A 16,619-nucleotide genomic window follows, 5' to 3' on the forward strand; every position below is an offset into this window, starting at 1 on the left:
AAATTACAAAGTGAACCAGATTATTAAAGGGGTCATAATAGGACTTTTTTTCTACATTTAAAACACTTCCTTGTGGTCTACATAGCACGTAATGGTGGTTCTTTGGTCAAAATGTTGCATATTTTATGTGTTATAGTCCGTTTCAAGCCACTTTCTGACCATGTCTTCAAGATGCACCATTTTGTGGGGGTCTTATTTACTTGGCTCCACTTCGACAGCGTCTTCACCCCGTTGTCTTTTGTTGTTGTTTCAGATATACGTTAGAATTGTACGTTATTTTATATTAGAAATTGCAACAGCAGAGGATCAATGCCCCACAACAAGAGGATAGAGGACACGTACAGTATGCAGAGAGCTTCATGGAATGGGTTTCCATGGCCGAGCAGCTGCATCTAAGGCATACATCACCAAGTCCAATGCAAAGCGTCGGATGCAGTGGTGTAAAGCACGTCGCCACTGGACTCTAGACCAGTAGAGACGCCTTCTCTGGAGTGATGAATCACGCTTTTCCATCAGGCAATCTGATGGACGAATCTGGGTTTGGAGGTTGTCAGTAGAACGGTACATTTCGAACTGCATTGTGCCGAGTGTGAAATTTGGTGGAGGAGGAATTATGGTGTGGGGTTGTTTTTCTGTAGTTGGACTTGGCCCCTTAGTTCCAGTGAAAGCATACTTGCCAACCCTCCCGAATTTTCCGGGAGACTCCCGAAATTCAGCGCCTCTCCCGAAAACCTCCCGGGACAAATATTTTCCCGAAAATCTCCCGATTTTCAGCCGGAGCTGGAGGCCACGCCCCTTCCAGCTCCATGCGGACCTGAGTGAGGACAGCCTTTTTTCACGTCCGCTTTCCCACGATATAAACAGCGTGCCTGCCCAATCACTTTATTCCATACGAGGCGTCCGGCATACCGCCGATGAGCATGGTGCAGATGGAGAAGATCTTCTCGGCGTCCGTGTTGGCGCACACATTGCCAAACCCGACGCTGGTCAGGCTGCTGAGGGTGAAGTAGAGGGCGGCGATGTACGAGCTGCGCACCGACGGGCCGCCGACCGTGTTGGTGACGTAGGGCATCTCCAGGCGTTTGCCCAGCTCATGGAGCCATCCTTGGGGAAGAGACGGGAGGACAACAGGGTGACAAGACCTAAATCATCCAGACTAAAGATAAATTGTATTATAATGTTTATCTTACCTAAAAATAAATATATTTATTAATTAAATAAATAAATAAATTTTTACTATATTTTGCTAAAAACATCAAAATTAATTGTATTTTTTTTGTATTTTTTTCTGACTCCTTATTACATCCAGCCATAGAATTATACATTAAAATAAACATATTTGAAATAATTAATTTTAAATGATCATAATAATTCCTTTAAAATGACCATATTTAATTATTAAAATAATTGCTTGTTTATCAACAACTTTAGCATTTTATTCATTACATTTTGAAGCTCTCAGAAGCCAAGTTATGTTATATTCCTTTAAGATTTATTTTTGCAAGTTTGAAGTATCAATTATCTAAACACAGTTTTGTTTGCATATTTTCAGGATGTATATATGTATATATATATATATATATATACATATATATATATATATATATATATATATATATATATATATATATATATATATATATATATATATATATATATATATATATATATATATATATATATATATATGTATATATATATATATATATATATATATATATATATATATATATATATATATATATATATATATATATATATATATATATATGAAATACTTGACTTGGTTAATTCTAGCTGTAAATATACTCCTCCCCTCTTAACCACGACCCCCGCCACGCCCCCGCCCCCAACCACTATATACTACCTGTATATACTTAAATGGGAACTGCACTTTAAAAAAAAAAATTTCCCATCATCCTCAAGTCATATAGGGACTGGAACACACATCTTTTCCTTTTTTGTGCAGTTTAAATAGAAAAAAATGGATAGTACGAGGCGGATAGCAATTTAGCTAATGGAATTCATCAATCCCGCTTATAAAGCCCCCCCCAAAAAACATTCAAAAACAGCTAACAAGGCTCAATTTACATGGTAAAAATCCATACGTGTAAGCTTTATCATGAAACTTGGTCAGATCTTTGTAAGTAGATAATGCACATAAAGACATTTAGTTTGTTTTGTATTGAAATTGCTAACTTTGTGATGTTTTTGTATTCGTTGTCCTGTTGATTTTAGACTGAGTAACTCTCTGCCAATCAAAGCTCATTTTATACATGTCACGTTAAATTTGATGAGAAAAGGGTGATACCGCTACACCTTAGGTTTAATTGTGTTGAGCCAGTTTCACTGCATGCAATGTTTGCTGTGGATATTGTTTAACTTCTATTTGCGTAAACGTCTGTAGTTAATTGTGTGAATGTATTAACACTAAACCTTCTATTTTATTTATGCAAAATACACAATGGACATTATTTATCTAAATTACACAATGGACGTTATACTTTTGTAATGTTTATTTCATGTTTATATGTTCAGTCTTACAAACCTAAATAAAGGAAGAAGTGTAAAGAAGAAAAAAAACTGAAGAAGAAAAACTCTTAATAATGAACATCAATCCTCAACAAAACTTCTGGAGCGTCTGTTTCTGCATGCTGTTGACTATCTGCCGAGCTGCACACGCTGAAAACGAGTAGCGAGGGCAGAATAATGAATTTATTGGCATTGCAATGTGAAAGCTGATGTGTTTAATTTGCAATTAAAAAGTAAACACAGTCTCAAAGGAATATCACCTGCGAAGGCACTTTCTAACGAAACATCCAAATGTCCCTGAGCCCTTGGGTTCTTGAAACTGCGGCCCTCTTCATTATGTAGTTGAATAGCCCTGCTTTAAAGTACATTTTATTTATAAAATACAAAAAAAACGTTCAAATTCACACTTTAATAGTGTCGTTGCATGGGTTGTCACTCAGTCCTGTTTCACTAAAAATTAGCACTTAAAGATATCTACATTTGGGGAAAAATGACAGAAATTTCACGCCCCTCTTGCAGTACCTTTGCCGTCCCCCTGGGGGTCCCGAACACCCTGATGTAGACCTCTGACCTAAATCATTCTTTTAATGTTTATTTTTTAAATATTTAGTTTATGTTCACATGCTATTAGCATTATTGTCATGTGGTTATATTTAATGTATTTGCTAATTCTATGCTTAAAAACTCACTCTTGTTACTTTTAGTCCTGTTAACTTAAATGAGTCATCTTCGGTTTAGGAACCTTGTACAAAAACGAAATAGTTACCTGACATGGGTCAATGCAAATTGTAAATAGTTCAATATGAGTATTAGATATAGAGTTAAAAAAAGTAAATTTTTAAAGAGGTAAAACAAGCAGATGGCAACGATTCAGTGGAAGTTGGACATAACAATCACCAACTGTATGGTAATAAATATTAATTGTATAATGACAATCCTGGGTCATCTTATTTTAAGTGAAAATTTGGATTTGCTGAAGGAGAGGTTAAAAAAGTAGGCCAAAGACACATTGCACTGCAGAGGGGAGCTTTCTTTGTTTGTGGGGCGAACTTTAGCCACTAGACTATATTTACTCCTGCTGTCTGACTGTCTGGCGCCCAGGGAACTGGGACACTGTTTGTATTTGTCGACGTGTGTGTGTGGTGCGTGTGTGTGTAAGGTCAGTGGTCGTGTCGAAGTTGATGATGTGGAACTACTGTATGGGAAAGTGTTGCAATGACACCTACAATAGTACACAACAAATCTACGTATTCAACTTGTTTTGGGGACCAGACTTCTCCCTTCACAAATATTCTTACTTCATATTGACATCATATACAAAATAAGTGAAAAATAAGACAAAGACTGAATTGGATTCATACAGCGTATTTTTTGAGGACCTGAAGCGCTTGACACAGGACCGTCATTCATTCAGTCCACGTGCATACATTGAAGATAGTAAGTTAAATTTGTAGCTACAGCAGGGATAGACTGATGTTAACATGGTGGCAATTCCAAACAGTGGTCGGAGTGGTCGTAGGTGCAAATTGATGGTTGGTGACCATCATCAAATTCATTCACATTTACACATCAGTGTGGGCTGCACTGGAAGCAATCCGTTCCAAAAGGTCTGACAGAAACAGAATCGTACAAAGACCAAAGCAAATTTCCCCATGAAAAATAATGTAACTCCAATTAATCTGTTCCAGACACCCAAAAATATGAACATAAAATTCATTTTTTGCAACAGATTTCTAAAAATAGTCACCTTCGTACTTTGCTACGAGCTCCTTGACTTCAATAGTGTTGCTCACCTTCTTTATCAAGCTGCTGGCATTCACAACTTTCTTTGGCCCCGTGGTTGGTTGTTGGTGGTGCTGGCTAGTGGTGTCAGTTTATTTCTAACATGCATGCAATTACAATGTAATACAAGAATAATTTTGCAGTCATACCCAATAAAAAACACAGAAACTGAATGTGGTATTCTTTGTTTGGGCACTAGTGATGAACAGGGTAGTTTGTTACGTTAACTTGGGAAAACGTTTTGTCGTCATTCTTAACGGAAATCTGAATCATACAAAAAGTTGGCCGTATGAAAACGAATATGTTGCTATATAGTCAGGATGCCACCCGAACGCCTCCCTAGGGAGGTGTTTAGGGCACGTCCGACCGGTAGGAGGCCACGGGGAAGACCCAGGACACGTTGGGAAGACTATGTCTTCCGGCTGGCCTGGGAACGCCTCGGGATCCCCCGGGAAGAGCTGGACGAAGTGGCTGGGGAGAGTGAAGTCTGGGCTTCCCTGCTTAGGCTGCTGCCCCCGCGACCCGACCTCGGATAAGCGTAAGAAGATGGATGAATGGATGGATGGATGGATGGATAGTCATAAATAACATCATAACAAAAAACTAAACAAAATACATGCAAAAACGCTATGGCGTGAGGATTATGATACATTTTTCATTGAAACAGGAAAATATAAAAATCCCATCAGTCGGCACCTCAGTGAGAGCATAGAGTAAGTGATTGTCTTTTTGTGTTCATAGCTTGTATTTCTTGTTTACAGTACCGTAGGAACCGGGGGACATGTACCCCCCAATATTGGAGAAAGATGCATTTGTCCAACTCAAGAATATACGGCGGAGGTATAAGTGCTTTAATTTTGATAGCACAACACAGCGTCATGTGGCTTCCTTTACCAGTGTGGGGAAAGGAGAGACAGAGAGCAGGCTGGATGGTGACACTAGCAAACAGTCTGTTGAGAATGTTGCCGTGAATATTGCTTGTTTATTAACGTCTTGCCGTTTGTTTATATTCATATTTAGTAACCATATCTTTTGAGGTAAGTGATCTTAATTCTGGCAAGATCCTTTATTAAATTGTTAACTTTGTCAGTTTTTCAAAATAATATAAATACTACCTAAAATGTTTTTGTCATCCCCTTCCAGGTAGCAAAATGCAACCACCAAAAAAATGAATGAAATATTAGCAAGACTTACTCGGTTATTTAAAAAAGAGTAATGTCAGTGTGAGTAACGGTTATACTAAAACACAAAGACAACACCTAATTATACTCAACCATTTCCCAACATGTATGACATTATATTAGATATGATGTGCAATTATGTCTTACAGTAGAATGATAGTACATAGAGTAGAGAGGCAGGTGAAATAATGAAAGGTGGAGAGACAGAGGAGGCTCAGGTGAGGTCATACATGCGCAAAATATATATTATCCTGTTATTACTTTTTAAACAAACACTTTTGTTTTAACATGAAAATAACTAAAGTCGGGAAAGAGAAGGGAATGTCAGAGGTGGAGCTGCAGGGTATAAGGAAATATTTCCAAATCATGTTATTGATTATAATAAGATAGGAGAACAGCTGATGACTAATGTCAGGTGATTGTTTTAATATACCATTGATTTAAAATGATAATTATTTAATCATATCTACACTACTATAGGGGTGTGGGTTATGTTTTTAAGTCTAATGCTGATACAGGATATTCTTATATTTAATGTTGTCACGGAGAGAAAGAAGCAAACTGACAGGTAAAAAAAAGAGTAAAGTAGATATTTTACAAGAGTTCACAAAAAAGTGGAAAATGGTAATGCTATTAAAAGACTTGGGATGTCCGATAATGGCTTTTTGCCGATATCCGATATTCCGATATTGTCCAACTCTTTAATTACCGATACCAATATCAGCCGATACCGATATATACTGTCGTGGAATTAACACATTATTAGGCCTAATTTGGATAACCAGGTATGGTGAAGATAAGGTCCTTTTAAAAATAAAATAAAAAATTAAATAAGGTAAATAAATTAAAAACATTTTCTTGAATAAAAAAGAAAGTAAAACAATATAAAAACAATTACATATAAACTAGTAATTAATGAAAATGAGTAAAATTAACTGTTAAAGGTTAGTACTATTAGTGGACCAGCAGCACGCACAATCATGTGTGCTTACGGACTGTATTCCTTGCAGACTGTATTGATATATATTGATATATAATGTAGGAACCAGAATATTAATAACAGAAAGAAACAACCCTTTTGTGTGAATGAGTGTGAATGGGGGAGGGAGGTTTTTTGGGTTGGTGCACTAATTGTAAGTGTATCTTGTGTTTTTTGTGTTGATTTAATAAATAAAAAAAATAAAATAAAAAAAACAAAAAACCATAGCGATAATTTCCGATATTACATTTTAAAGCATTTATCGGCCGATATTATCTGACATCTCTAATAATGCTGACACAGTATATCACTATATGTAATGTTGTCTGTTGTGAATACATTAACGCCATGCACACACTTGAGGCAGGGAGTAAAAGTGAAAGAGAGAAAGAAGCAAACTGACAGGTAAAAAAAAGAGTAGATATCTTACAAAAGGTCACAAAAAATTGGGAAATAGGAAAGACATGATGAAAACTTGAACATATCCTTTTTTTTTTAAGTTAAATGCTGATATCATGGGCATCATTAGGCATATTTTAGGGGGGCAAACGTTATCATTATTATTATAAGCCCCCCTAAAATATTCTTAAGTGTGAATTTTTAATGATTTTTTTATTTACAAAAAATTGCCGACAAATTCAATATGAATATGCAGGAATGTGAGTTTAAATCAATAGTAATATAACCTGTGATTATTCACTATGCTCAAAAATCGTTTGGTTTCCCTTCACTTCACAATGCCAGGTGGAAACCAACGTTCCCTTTAAGCCGGTACGCGCGCCTATGCATCCTATGCATCCTATGCATCCGCAGCAAAAACCGATGCCATTTATTCCAATCTGCACTATCAACAAAGTAAACACATATCCATTTATTCTGTAGGACTTTGCAATGCAACTGTGAGTGACAGGTGACAACAAGCAGACACAACATATAAAACAATGTTTGTCAACACGGCACAATGACTGTAACGTCTTTCCAGAGGCTTTAAAGAGGACTTGCAGGAATTCCATCGATCACGACTTTATTGAGCAAAAATGTTTATTATTACCGCACCAAAAACATCACGAAAAAAACTTGTCAAACTGGTCACTGTCTGCCGTACAAACCAGGCCAAAACCAACTTTTTGTCATCTGTCATATAAACAGCAGCCGCTCGCTCTCTCTCACTTGCGCCAACACACGCACTCATGTCATTCAGCCACAGATGCGTTTATGGCCACACAAAAAGTTGGACAATTCCAACACCACAAATAAACTGAAAATGCCAGGTCGTTACACAATGAGTGACTCACCAATCAAATGTGTGCTTACTCTACTGGCATTTTATTAAGAATGTTAATTTATGGATATTAATCATGAAATGCTGTTACGAGAATTCACAATGCTAATAAACATGTATATTTTACAGAGAGAAAGTTACAGGAATGTACACTTTATCCCATGCTTACATCTCATTGTGCAAGATGCGAATGTTTTAGGGCAGCGTTTCTCAAAGTGTGGGGCGCGCCCCACTGGTGGGGAATAGAGACATGACAGGTGGGGCGCAAGGAACGGGAGGAAATTTCACTTTACATTTTTTTTTGTATTATTATAGTCTTAGATTTTTTTTTTACTATGCTTTCATTTTCTATACACACTGTAAATCACTTTGTGATTCTGTTTGTGAAATCCGCTATATAAATAAATGTAAATTACTTATTTTTCCTGTAGGCTTTAAATTTCTAGGCAGGAGCGAAAGTTTGACAGACATAACAACAGTAACTAATGGGGGCGGGGCTAAGCGGAACAAACTTCCGCGCGCAACCCATCCGCGCTAATCATCCACTCATCGGGCAGAGAGCTGTGTCCATTCTTCTCCCCTTTGCCACATCTTATCTGTGTGAGATAGGCTTTTCAGCTGTTGCTTCACTCAAAACGAAGTACAGGTCTCAGCTGAACATTGAGCATGACTTAAGAGTGGCAGTGTCAAGCCTGCAACCCCCATTTGAAAAGCTGTGCAGTGCAAAACAGGCTCATTGCAGCCACTAATGCTGGAGTACTGTAAAACTCATGTTCCCTTTCCCTGTCTTGCCAAATGCATAGCTCCTCCTTTTTTTTTTTTGCAAAGATTGCAAAGTGGCACTTTTATTTGATTTATTATTGAACTTGATGCAAGTTATTTGATTTATTATTGAACTTGATGCAAGTTATAACACTTTTATTTGATTTATAATTGAACTTGATGCAAGTTATAACACTTTTATTTGATTTATTATTGAACTTGATGCAAGTTATTTGATTTATTATTGAACTTGATGCAAGTTATAACACTTTTATTTGATTTATAATTGAACTTGATGCAAGTTATAACACTTTTATTTGATTTATTATTGAACTTGATGCAAGTTATAACACTTTTATTTGATTTATTATTGAACTCGATGCAAGTTATAACACTTTTATTTGATTTATTATTGAACTTGATGCAAGTTATAACACTTTTATTTGATTTATTATTGAACTTGATGCAAGTTATTTGATTTATTATTGAACTTGATGTAAGTTATACCACAGCTGCACAGTTATTTTATTTATTATTGAACTTGATGTTATTTTATGTTATTGAGTTTGAATGTATACAACTTGATGTTACTTTATGTTCAATAAATTTGAAAATGTTAAGCTTGGCATTAGCGTTCTGTTGGGGCGATGGGGGCAGGTGGGGCTTGAAAACTCCCCCTTGTTCAAAGTGGGGGATGACAAAAAAAGTTTGAGAACCACTGTTTTAGGGGAACTAAAATGTTCTTAAAATCTAGTGATACTGTACATTATCATATGTAATGTTTTGTGTTGTAAATACTTTAATTCCATGCAGGAACATCACAGGCTTGAGGCAGGGAGTCAAAGTCATGGAGAGAAAGGAGCAAACTGACACCTAAAAAAGTGTAACATATAACAGTGGATATTTTACAAGAAGGTGCCTTAACGAAAAACCAGAGTTGACGAGAAATGTGACAGTTGTCAACAAAGAATGTGCCTCTCGATTCCCTTGTAACTGTCGGTCTTTTCTGCGGAGCTACATCTAATTACAAAACCTCGGTTACACAAACAAGCTTATTTCCAAAAGTCATACTTTAATTTATCTTTGGTAAACACAGATAAACTTAGCCAGCATAGTTAGTTGTCCTCTGTTTGTTGTCCATGTAGCATTCATGCTAGCGGCGCCATCCTCACATTCATGTTTCGCTTTAAGATGCTATTCTAAACTTGATGTGCCCCGATGATAAGAAAGTTTGTCGCTGCAATATCAAATAATTACCCCAGTTTTTTCAAAACTTCCGTCGGAGTTTGTTTTGAAGGGCGCAGAGCACATTGGTCTAACTATCATCACACAAGCGTGTGGCGTGATCACTACCCGTGCAATGCGTACTGCCTTCCGTCGGTCAAAACCAACACTGATTATTTTCATTAATTTATGGTAACGCAATAATTTTTTAAAATTAATCACATGCGTTAACACGTTAACGTTGACAGCCCTAGTTTTTATGAATGTGACTGTTACTACATTGCATATATACTTACAGCATGTATATAATCAATCAATCAATTAAAGTTTATTTATATAGCCCTAAATCACGAGTGTCTCAAAGGGCTGCACAAGTCACAACGACATCCTCGGCTCAGATCCCACATCAGGGCAAGGAAAAACTCAACCCAATGGGCTACAATGATAAACCTTGGAGGGGACCGCAGATGTGGGGACCCCCCCTCCTGGGCGACCAGTGCAATGGACGTCGAGTGGATCTAGTTAATAGTGTGAGAGTCCAGTCCATAGTGGGGGCAGCAGGAGATCATCTTAAGTGGAGACAAGTCAGTAGCGCAGAGACGTCACCAACTGATGCACAGATGAGTGGTCCACCCTGGGTCTCGACGTTGATATAAAACTTTAGTGGATGTTTTTTTAACGTTTTTTAGAGCACTTTATAGGCGGAATAGAGTGAATCCCATTACCTCCAATGTTAGCAGACTCTTGCTAGCGTTTATTTGTGTAGAACGCATTAAAAAATATGTGTGCTTGTTTGAAATAAGGATTGTTGCGAATGGTAGGCAAAATTCCAAAAAAGCAGTTCCCTTTTAAGTATTATTTGATGCAACACGCTATCACAATCATCAAACCTCTTTTTGAAACAAGTTGCATACTTGAATATTAAAACAAAAAAAGTTTTTTTAACTGAACTCACAGGCTGCTCACTGACTGTATTTGTCCCACAGGCCACCTGTTTAAGTACCCTGGTCACATGACGACATTAATAAGGTTTCATACTAGAGATGTCCGATAATGGCTTTTTTGCCGATAGCCGATATTCCGATATTGTCCAACTCTTAATTACCGATTCCGATATCAACCGATACCGATATATACAGTCATGGAATTAACACATTATTATGCCTCATTTTGTTGTGATGTCCCGCTGTATGCATTAAACAATGCAACAAGGTTTTCCAAAAATAAATAAACTCAAGTTGAGGAAGAAAATGCCAACATGGCACTGCCATATTTATTATTGAAGTCACAAAGTGCATTATTTTTTTTAACATGCCTCAAAACAGCAGCTTGGAATTTGGGACATGATCTCCCTGAGAGAGCATGAGGAAGTTGAGGTGGGGGGAGGGGGGTGGTAGCGGGGGTGTATGTTGTAGTGTCCCGGAAGAGTTAGTGCTGCAAGGGGTTCTGGGTATTTGTTCCGTTGTGTTTATGTTGTGTTACGGTGCGGATGTTCTCCCGAAATGTGTTTGTCATTCTTGTTTGGTGTGGGTTCACAGTGTGACGCATATTTGTAACAGTGTTAAAGTTGTTTATACGGTCACCCTCAGTGTGACCTGTATGGCTGTTGACCAAATATGCGTTGCATTCACTTGTGTGTGTGAAAAGCCGTAGATATTATGTGATTGGGCCGGCACGCAAAGGCAGTGCCTCTGTACTTCTCCCTACGTCCGTGTACACAGCGACGTTTTAAAAAGTCATACATTTTATTTTTTTTACACCTATACCGATAATTTTGAAACCGATACCGATAATTTTCGATGTTACATTTTAAAGCATTTATCGGCCGATAATATCGGCAGTCCGATATTATCGGACATCGCTAATTCATACCATTGTTTGATAATAATGGTGCTTGTGTTAACATTACATTAACATCTACACTGAATGGTGCTATGGGGACCCATATCTAAGAGAAAATGTCCAAAAAAAACATAGATAACCCCACAAAATTGACAATGCTCTCGCTAGACTAATGGCTTACAACTACTAGCTCCTAGCTGGCTTCTCAGCTCAGCTGTGGGAGGAGGCGGAGGAGGGAAGAAGGTAGGCTACGAGGGGGCGTGGCTGCGTCTCGGGGACGCGCTCCTGCGTCATGACGTCATCAGAGCGACCGCGCACTGGGGAAGCCGCCTGTGGAAGAGCTGGCAGACTTGGGGGGGGGGGTGGTGGCGAGAAGCGTCCAGGAAAGACTCATCCAGGCGGGGAAAGCGAGCGGAAAAGACAGCGAAAGACAGTCTGACAACGTCGGCGAAATTTTCCAGGTCCTTGTAAGCCGCTTGGTGCGCCTTCTGGACCGTCGTGCTCGTCAAATCGGCGCGTATTTGACAACCGTTTCAAGGCACGGTGAGTAGTGGAAGTTAGCTGTCAGAGCTTGAGCATGGATGTTGTCATGTTCAACAGCTATGGTTGTGTGTTGCTATCGTGTTACATCGACTGAATGCTGTGTGTCTGTTACCTACCTACCTACGTGCGTGCGTGTGTGTGTGCTCCGGAACATCAGCAATAACATAATTAAAATTTGATGGCCACACATCTTTCAGCTTTAGCCGCCTTGCAGGGGGACTTTAGTTTGGAGTTGACTTCCAGCATTGGTGCACAAATCAAAGATCGCTTGCACATTCCAACAATCATAACAATAACAATCAGAACACATTTTGTAGTACATCTCCTATGCTCTGTGGCATAAAGCAAGAGCCTATATGATAGGAGCACTAAGCTGTTTTGAGGAATCTGCTGCAGAAAACGGTTGTCAAAGATCTTCTATGTGACAGGAGTGCTGTGCTGCAAAAATGCTAGTCAGAGATCCTCTGAATGACAGGACTGAGCTGCTGTTTTTAAAAATAGTATTCAAGGATCCTCTATGTGACAGGAGTGTTTGGCTGTTTTGAAAAATATGCTGCAAAAAAATAGTATTAAAAGATCCCGGCTGTTTTTGAGAATCTGCTGCAAAAATGCGAGTCAGAGATCCTCTAAAAGACAGGAACGTGCTGTAGTTTTTTACGAATCTGCTTCAAAAATAGTATTCATAGATGTTCTATATGACAAGAGATCACTGCTGTTTCTTTTTAATTTGCTGCAAAAAATGGTAGTCCATCATCATCAATGCGATAGGACTACGCTACTTTTTAAGGATTCTGGTTCAAAAATACTAGTCAAAGTTCCTTCCTATGATGAAGTGAAGTAAATTTTATTTATATAGCGCTTTTCTCTTGTAATTTAAAGCAGTTTTACATAGTGAAACTCAAGTTACATTTAAACCAGTGTGAGTGGCACTGGGAGCAGGTGGGTGATGTATCTTGCCCAAGTACAAAACGGCAGTGATGGTGGAAGCGGGGATCAAACCTGGAACCCTCAAGTTGTTGGCAAGGCCGCTCTTCCAACCGAGCCACGCCACCCCTCATGATGGAAACACTTTGCTGTTTTTAGAAATCTGCTGCAAAAGATAGCCAACGATCCTCTAGCGGGGCGCTCAGCTGTTTTTAGGAATCTTCTGCAAAAACAGTAGTCAAAGTGAAGTGAATTATATTTATATAGCGCTTTTCTCTAGTGATTCAAAGTGCTTTTACATAGTGAAACCCAATATCTAAGTTACATTTAAACCAGTGTGGGTGGCACTGGGAGCAGGTGGGTAAAGTGTCTTGCCCAAGGACACAACGGCAGTGACTAGGATGGCGGAAGCGGGGATCGAACCTGGAACCCTCAAGTTGCTGGCACGGCCACTCTACCAACCGAGCTATACCGCCCCAAAGATCCTCTATATATCAGGAGTTCTGTGCGTCAGAGATCATGTGAATGACTGAGCTGCTGTTTTTTGGAATCTGATGCAAAAATAGTATTTAAAGATCCTGTATATGATAGGAGTGTTCTGCTGTTTTGAAGAATCTTCTGCAAAAATGGTAGTCAAAATTCTCTATATGACAGGAGTGTTCTGCTATTTTTAGGAAGTGGATACAAAAAGGCTTGTCAGAAATCCTCTGAATGACAGTACCTCGCTGCTGCTTTTAGGAATTTGCTGCAAAATAGTATTCACAAATCCTCTAAGTGATAGGAGTGTTCGGCTGTTTTGAAGAATCTGCTTCAAAAATATTTTTCAATTATTTTCTTTATGACAACAGCACAGTGCTGTTTTTGAGAATCTGCTGCAAAAATGCTTCTCAGACATCCACTGAATGACGAAATCCGCTGCTGTTTTTAGGAAGTTGCTTCCAAAATAGTATTCCGATATTTTCTATATGACAGGAGAGCACCGCTGTTTTTTGGAATCTGCTGCAAATAATGGTAGTCAATGATCTTCCATATGTCAGGTGTGATCAATGCAAAATGCTAGTCTCCATATAACAGCAGTGCACTGCTGTTTTTAGAAATCTGTTTCAAAAAGAGTATTCAAAGATTCACTATATGACAGGAGTGCTCTACTGTTTTTGAGAATCTGCTACAAAAATGCCTGTCAGAGATCCCCTGAATGACAGGAATGTGCTGCTGTTTTTAGAAATCTGCTTCAAAAATAGTTTACAAAGATGTTCTATATGACAGGACTACGCTGTTTTTTAGGAATCAGCTGCAAAAATGTTAGTCAAAAATTTTCCATATGACGCTCTCTGCTGTTTTTGAGAATTTTATACAAAAATGCCCGTCAGAGATCCCATGAAAGACAGGAATGTGCTGCTTAAACAAAGAGTATTCAACAATGTTTTATATGACAAGAGATCACTGCTGTTTTTTTTGTAATCTGCTGAAAAACAGTAGCCAAAGATCCTCTATATAACAGCAGTGCAAACTGTTTTTTAGAACTCTGTTTAAAAATAGTATTCAAAGATCCTCTTTTATGACAGGAGAGCAATGCTTTTTTGGGGAATCTGCTGAAAAAAACAGTGATCCAAGATTCTCCCTAACAACAGTTTTAGGGATATGCCTCAAAAATAGCATTTAAGGATTTTCTATATGACAGTAGTACTCTGCTGTAAAAATGCTAGTCAGAGATCCTCGATATGACAGGAGTGCACTGCTGTTTTAAATAATCTGTTGCAAAACTGGTGTTCTAAGATCCTCTATAGGACACCGGTGCACTGCTGTTTTTAGGACACCTTTATAACAGGAGTGTGCAGTTGCTGTAAAAGGCGAATGAATCAAAGATCTTTAATATGACAGAAGCTCACTGCTGTTGTTAAGAACATACATATGCTAGTAGTCGAGGTTAGTTTCTTACACAAGCTTGTACTGTGTTGTAATTTGGTACATTTCTTGAGGTCACTTATTCAGATTGTTCTATGATTTTACTCCACATATTAATATTGTGCAGGCTGTAGTTGATCATCAAATTTTTATCCTGTTTTGTTGAAAAGTATTGTTTTCCATAATCTATCAAGCTTGTTATTGTTTGCCTTATATTTGCAGATTAAGGAAAAGAGGCTTTGTGTGTTCTTTTAGCTAACTTTACATGAATAAAGTTTCTATCCTAATATCAGCTCCCTGTTTGACACTTTTGTCTTCTTGTATTGTTAATGTCTGGAGTGATTTATCAAACTTGTGTGGGCTGAAAACAAAGCCAGCATATCTGCAGCACCAGTACAAAGCCAAAGCAGCACAAACACGACACTTGTGTGTGCAGATAATAAACACATTTGCAACGCAAATGGAGTGTGAATGTGATAGCACGTGTTGATGCAGGCGGGAAGGAGGTGGATTCTGCTGCCGTGTTGTGCAACGCTCAGTGGGAGAGGAAAAGAGAGAGAAAGAGGAAAGGGACGCTGTGATTTCCTCCCACTGCTCCATGTCTTTGTCCTGCATACAGGGAGTCCAAGCCAGGCAACCTGCTTCCTACTACAGATTACAGCCAACACTGTAGACACTTCAATCGTTCTATGGGAAAGGGAGGGTTTGATGTTTTCTACATCTCACAATTATTTACTGAACCATTCATCCATCCATCTGCAGTATCTGCCTTGTCTGTCTGTCTCTCATCCATTCATCATCCATCCATACATCATCTTTCCACCATCCATCCATCCATCTCTCCCTCCCCAGGGTGTCTCCTACATGTAATTGTTTGTGGCACACCACCACAGAAAAATACATGCCGCCACACCTTCATAATAAGTTTTAATTTTTATTTATTTCATGTTAAGTAGTGCATTTATTGTTCAAGTCTGTTTAAACTACCCTAATTCTTTTGACATTACTACTGACAATAACGTCTAGTTTACGCTGTGTGCGTTTTCGCATTTCTGTTTGGACACTGTGTGTGGAGTGTGCAATGCATGTTCTCCCGTGCGTGTTTGGCTTTTTTCTGCGGGTACTTCAGTTTACATATTTTAGGCTTACTTAAAATATCAATCAATCAATCAATCAATCAAAGTGTACTTATATAGCCCTTAATCCAAAATATCTCAATGGGCTGCACGAGGCACAATAACATCCTCAGCTCAGATCACACATCAGTGCAAGAAAGAAAAAACTCAACCCAATGGGAACAACGACAAACCTTGTGGGGACCCTTCCTTTGGGTGACCGGTGCAATGGATGTCTAGTGGATACAGTTAATAACGTGAGAGTCCAGTTCAAAGTGAGGCCAGCAGTGGATCCTCTTGCATTGCAAACTAGTCAGCAGCGTAGAGACGTCACCAACTGATGCAAAGAGGAGTGGTCCATCCTGGGTCCCGACTTAGAACAGCTAGTGCCTCCTCCGTGGAAACTGATCTGTGGCCACCCGATAAACTCTCCCCGCAGTAGAGGGGAGCAGATCAGAAAGAGTGACGGCATATCAACTGGTCTAAAAAGAGGCGTATTTAAAGGCTCGGGTATACAAAAGACTTAAATGCTTCTACTGAGGTAGCAT

General features: G+C 38.6%; 1 protein-coding gene across 19 annotated transcripts in view; it reads left to right on the forward strand.

The window, feature by feature from the left end:
• Positions 1-11,909: 11,909 nt before the first annotated feature.
• LOC133661622 (ELKS/Rab6-interacting/CAST family member 1-like) overlaps positions 11,910-16,619 on the forward strand; it is a 144,035-nt gene continuing 139,325 nt past the window's right edge. For all 19 annotated transcript variants that reach the window (XR_009827969.1, XR_009827970.1, XR_009827971.1 and 16 more), the window contains exon 1: positions 11,910-12,127. The gene's annotated coding sequence lies outside the window, so the exon portion shown is untranslated. The remainder of the gene's footprint in view (positions 12,128-16,619) is intronic.

Source organism: Entelurus aequoreus, linkage group LG12 (assembly GCF_033978785.1).
Source record: "Entelurus aequoreus isolate RoL-2023_Sb linkage group LG12, RoL_Eaeq_v1.1, whole genome shotgun sequence".
Lineage (NCBI taxonomy): Eukaryota > Metazoa > Chordata > Actinopteri > Syngnathiformes > Syngnathidae > Entelurus > Entelurus aequoreus.